Genomic DNA, 6,083 nt, shown 5'->3' on the forward strand with positions numbered 1-6,083 from the left:
TGATTTGATTATAATTATTGTTATTATTAATTTTTTCTTGGGCCGAGCTAAGTTGCTTGGACTCTGGTGCGGGTGTTCAATACGGGTGTGGATGTCCAATACGGGTGCGGATCTAATTTTTACGATTTGGGGATATGGATCCATGTATGGACACGGTGCGGAGATTCGCCTAAAAGTAATTAAAATATCTAAAAATAGAGTTATAAAACCTAAGTTATGAGATATTATGTGGAGAGCTTGAGGAGAATCCCGGAAGGAGATTAAAGGAGACAGAGTGACATAGAAATTTCTATATAAAAGGTATTCCATTTTCTTCAATTTCACCTTAACTTTTGTATTGATTACAAAAATTATTAAAACTGTCCCGACTTTCCCCATCGATTTTGGTCAAAGTACCCAAAATTGGTTTACCAAATCGGACACAGATCCCACACCCACTCCCATGTTGTATCGACACAGGTGCGGCACCAAAAGTGAAGAGTCCGAGCAACTTAGGGGCCGAGGATCTATCGAGAACAACCTTTTATCACACAGAAATAGTAATAATAGAATAGGGATAAGTTCTGCGTATACGTACATTATGGTTGTTGTTACAGATATTAGATGTGCTTGTAGGCTGCTATAGTGGCTAGGGTTTTGCTTGAATGTCCATGTGCATATTCACCAACATTGAAAAGTGAAAAGGTAGGCATCTTATAATTTTTTCCCTATATATGCTCTTGATTGACTCCATTAATTTATGTTATATTTTACATTTATAAACTAATTTTTGATGATCATTTATTGGGCAGGGCATATAGCTTCTTTGTTTCTCAAATCAAATTCTTTCCTTTTTGGGAGCTAATATTTTATTTCTTTTGTAATCTGTGCATCTGCTTGATGCTTTGTTAATGACATTCTTCTTACTTCATCAGAAAAAAAAATAAATCTAATAAGTATCAATTGCTCGTAGTCTAAAACAAGAATCTTTAGTAAGTGAAACTAAAGAAGTGAATGTAATTTACTCTACATATCGAAATGCAAAAAGTAAACAAATAATAACATAGTATGTCATCATCAAAAGAAAATTCAAGTGACTCATGGGACACTATTTCTGGATGGAAATAACCATGAACAAATATTATTTTCGTATTGATTCATGTGATAGTTTAATAAAAAAATTAAATATATATATATATATATATATATTAATATAATTTCATTTTAAAAATTTGTTCTTAAAATAAACGTACACACAATAATTTATTTTTTGTATATACATTTACTATTAATTACTGCAATAAATACGTGCAATGCACTTACACTTTACTAGTATATATATCTATATATATATATATATATATATATATATATATATAGGAAGAGAGAATATGAGGCTATGATGATATTTTCTTTCCTTCTCTCTTTGAGCAACTCAATAGGACAAGAAATAAAGGGATTGTATCTTGGCGGGGCAATCCGGATGACTAGTGATGTTGTGTCATGCAACCGGTTTTTGCATCCATGATGTTGCCTTCATTCTCTTGTCTTATCAACAGAGCTGAGCCTCAACTTTACTCTTAAGGTGTCTTTGGTATGATGGAAAACCTTTTTCATGATAAAGTCAGCACTTGCTTACCATTGATCCTTATGAGGAGAGAGAAGTTGTGAAATTTTAAGGTGAGAGCCAAGTATTCCTAAAAGAAGTCAGCCAGAAGGAGAAATGAGGTTAATTTCTTCTAAGGGTGGTTTCCCCTCTCTGTTGTGCCAATGACTTTCTGTAGCTACTACACCAACAACCCTTGTTAATGCAATACTCAGAAGCAGAAGTGAGAAGATGATCCATATATCTCAGTGAATGTGTATTCTAAGGAATTTGCACTGATGACCTTGGTTGAGGTAGTGATGATAATAATAGCACTTTCTGGGTTAACAAAATGGGCCATTGAGTACAATCGGAGCCGTATCTTGGCCTGGAAAATCCCAAGGATGGCCTGCAACTGAGGTTCTCTCTTTTGCGCCGCCGGTGATTTTGCAGCCATGGTGTGTTGCATTCTCTTTAAGGGGTTGTATGGTCGTTGGTTAGGAAATGAGTTGTTCATGTTAGGAGGTTTTTTTTGAAGGTGGTTGCCCCTCTCTGCAACTCTAGTGATTTCGCATATGAAAAGAAAATGAAATAAATATCAAACCCCTTAATTCCCAGGGAAAAATTATTCACACCCTGTTGAGATTTTTGAATCAAATAGTCTAATATGTTATGGTGTTGAACTAAATTTTTCTCTCAAAGAAGAGAGAGAATTATGAGGCTTCAATGATACTTGACAAGAGAAACTAAGAGACCCGTATCTTGGCGGGGCGACCCGGAGCGCAACCTGAGGTCTGCAGCCATGGCGATGTCTTCATTCTCTTGTTTTATCAACTGATGTCAGCTTCAGTGCTCTTGTTTGGATGGTTGTTACTAAAGTATTGTATTGTTCTTAAGGGTATCTTTGGTATGAAGGAAAATGTTTGTTTCATGAAGAATTTCATCAGTGTTTGGTTACTAATGTATCCCTCGGAGAAGAAGAAAGTTGGGAAATTTTCTGGTGAAAACTATGATTTTTCCTAAAGAAGTGTTGGCCCAGAAAGAAAAAATAAGGTTATAGAGAGATGGGATTTTTTCGTTAAGGGTGGTTGCCCCCACTCTGTTCTACCAATGATTTTATGTTTAGCAACTAAACCAACAGCCCTTGTTCCTCAGACAAACATTAATCAACAACTATGATTATTGAAACATATGCATGGGCCATGCAGTTTCTTGAATCTACAACTTAAGCTGTAGATCTCAGTGTGTGTGTGTGTGTTTTATCCTCCTTTTTGAGTAATTTTGCAATAGAGGCTGTGATGATGACAATGTTTTTTCCTCTGGGCTACCAAAATTGGGCATTGAGGACAGTGTGACCCGTACCTTGGCGAATTCCAGGATGGCCTGCAACTGAGGCTCTCTCTTTTGCATGCAACTGGTGTTTTAGCAGCCATGGCGATGTTGCCTTCTCTTTGTTCGACCAAAAATGCAGTATCGAAGCCTCAAATTTCTGAATTGGGGACCTGTTGTGCTTTGAGTTTGAAATACAATAAGGTTTTGCTCAGACCTCTTTATAACATCTGTCCTATGTGATAACATTTCAGTTTTCACTATAAGAGCCATATTTTCTCTGGAACTGATTTTCAAATTATTGCATATTATATGCTTCTATAATGTCGAGGGTCTATTAGAAACAACTTGTCTACCTACACAAGGTAGGGGTAAGTTCTGCGTACACTCCACCCTCCCAGTCCCAAACCACACTTGTCGGATTACACTATGGGTATGTTGTTGTTTGGTTGTTGTAGTTTCATTTTTTATTCCTGTTCATTTTGTCTATAGGAAAGTGAAAGACATGATGAACTAGATGTTAGACTAGAATTCAGTGCCTGAGCTGCTTTAAGTTCACATTGGCTTCTTGTTTAACCTGATCTCCATTGCTATAAGAAAAATAAAGATTGCTTTAACTGGTTTTTCAATAGAAATTTGTTTCTTTACATTGGCATTAGCATAAAAGGCAGAGAAAGGTATGCTTGTGAAATGGAGGTCCCAATTGTGAGATGTAAAATGGAGGTGAAATTGAGACCAAAGTAATATGCATGTTCATGTGTATGTCATTGTTGCCGTCTTCGGCTGCTTCTTAGTTGCTAACCCCACTTCCACCTGTCAGCATAGAGGCTCTGATGAGAAATATTTAAGTTACGCTATGGATCTGATAAAACTGTATCTTGGCTTGGCAATCCAAATGTTACTGAAATTACAGCCATGGCAGTGACTTCCTTATTTCTCTGAGCATATGGATTGAAAAAGAAAACAGATACACGTGTATCTTGGCTGGGCAACCCTGTGGCAAGTGAATTTTGTGTCATGCAACCGGTGTTTGCAGCCATGGCAATGTCTTCATTTTTCTTGTTTTATTTTCCTCAACAGATCTGAGCCTCAAATTCTCTCTTAGGTTGTCTATGGTACACAACAAGTGAGCCTTAATCCCGAGTAAGTAGGGGTCAGCCATATTAATACTCACTATCCATGTAATATAACATATTTGGGACTCTAATGGATCGGGAATTCGAACTGAATGTCCACTGAACACACAACACAACCTTCTGGTCTGGAGTCGGACGCGCTACCATTATGCCATGGATCCTTACGGTGTCTTTGTATGATTGAAAACACTTTTTTTCTGGATGAAATCAGTATTTAGTTAGCTATGAGGATAACGAGTGAAGGGATCTTCACAGATCACCTGAAATCTGAATATAGGCTGTGATGATGATTGCTTCTTTCTGGGATAGCTACTTTACTGTGTGGAGAAAATCTTACCCGTATCTTGGCAGGGAGACCTGGTATAGCATCGTCTGCTAACTGTGTCTGCAGCCATGGCGTGGTCGCTTTCTCTTTCATGTTCATAGAAAAGCAAAGTCTGAGCCCTAACAGTTTAACGACAACCATCTGCAAACCCAAACAGAATACACCAGCTGGAATTGAACCCGGGTCTGTACTTCAGCAGGGTACTATTCTACCACTACACCACTAGGACCGAGAATTGATCATTTTTCCGCTGTTTTATGTTGGCAAGGCAACAGCAGAACCATATAACAAATTAAAGGAAAATTTAATGATGGGGCTGTGATGATTGCTTGTTATTGAGCATATGGAACCTGGCACTGTAGTTTAGGCCTGTATCATGGCGGGGTAACACCGTATTATAGGGGTTGCAGCCATGGCAATGTCAGAGAACTCATTGCCTGAGATAATTACTTATCTGAGCCTCAAGTCTTTTGAAATGGCTGAATACATTGATGGCACCTCAATTAGGTTCTTCACTGTTTTCCTCTGAACCCCATTATAGATGCTGTTCTCCATCAACTTTTTAGCTCAAAATGAGGCAATTAGAGAAAAATGGGGATTTTTCAGGGTGGTTGACCATCTCCGGAATGCCAATGATTTCTTTTTTGCTCTAATCAACAGCCCCTTTTACATATATATGTTGGTATATATATGCATTGTATGGCTGTTTCTGTCTATCTATCTATCACAACTCTGCTCCTGCATTTTCAGGCAAAGCAGCAGCAAAAGCATGAAAGGGGAGGATTAGTTTCTTAAATGCAGACTTATGGGATCTCTTCAGTTAAATTTTCTCTTATAAATCAGACTTTATCAAAATAAAAACAAATCAGCGTGTGTTTTACTTCACAAAAATGGAGGTTCAGCACAGCATGAAGAATGAGGCCAACAGTGAGAAAGGGGATTTCTTGTGAGGGTAGATTCCCTCTCTGCTTGGACTATGATTTTTCCATCAACCAAACCAACAACCCTCTTCAAAAGTACTTACTACTACTACTACTTTAGGTTTCTAATTTCTCAGAGGTAAAACCAAACATCCTCCTGATCTTAGCGTTTGTTTATCAAAAATTTCTTGAAATAGTCCAGAGTCTACTTGAGGAAAAGTTTCCATGTTTCAAAATAGGCTGTGATGATATTGCTAATACTGGGCTGATATACGGGGCATGGACACAATCCAACCCATATCTTGGCAGGGCAAACCTGGATGGTTTGTGATTAAGGCCTTCTCTATCACATACAACCGGTTCTTTGCAGCTATTACGTTGTCGCCTTCTCTTTGCCTCATTTTCTTGCAGGTCTGAGCCTCAGTCTCCAGCTAGTCTTTGTGAAGCTTTCTGAAAACTCAAGTCCTTGTTGTGTGGAAACCCTCATCATTTTTTTGAAAATTGCATGTTGCTGCATCTTCTTCCTTTGCTTTATTCAGGATGGTTATTTGTTGTATTATCAATCAAACAGCAAGAAATCAATGTAAGAACAGGAAGGATTTATGGCTGTGATGATAATGCAATTTTTGAGCAATATGAATTGGGCATTGAGATCATAAGAGCCGTATCTTGGCGGGGTTACCAGGAGTGGTAGCAGCCATGTCGGTTTCTGGTGGACTCAATGCTTGATTATTTAATTGACATCTGAGCCTCGTTATGTACATGATGCACATGTATATTGTCTGTATCTTACACACACACACACAAAC

The sequence above is a fragment of the Solanum verrucosum genome, unplaced genomic scaffold (genome assembly GCF_900185275.1).
Source record: "Solanum verrucosum unplaced genomic scaffold, falcon-dt-bn FXZP01000238.1, whole genome shotgun sequence".
Classification (NCBI taxonomy): domain Eukaryota; kingdom Viridiplantae; phylum Streptophyta; class Magnoliopsida; order Solanales; family Solanaceae; genus Solanum; species Solanum verrucosum.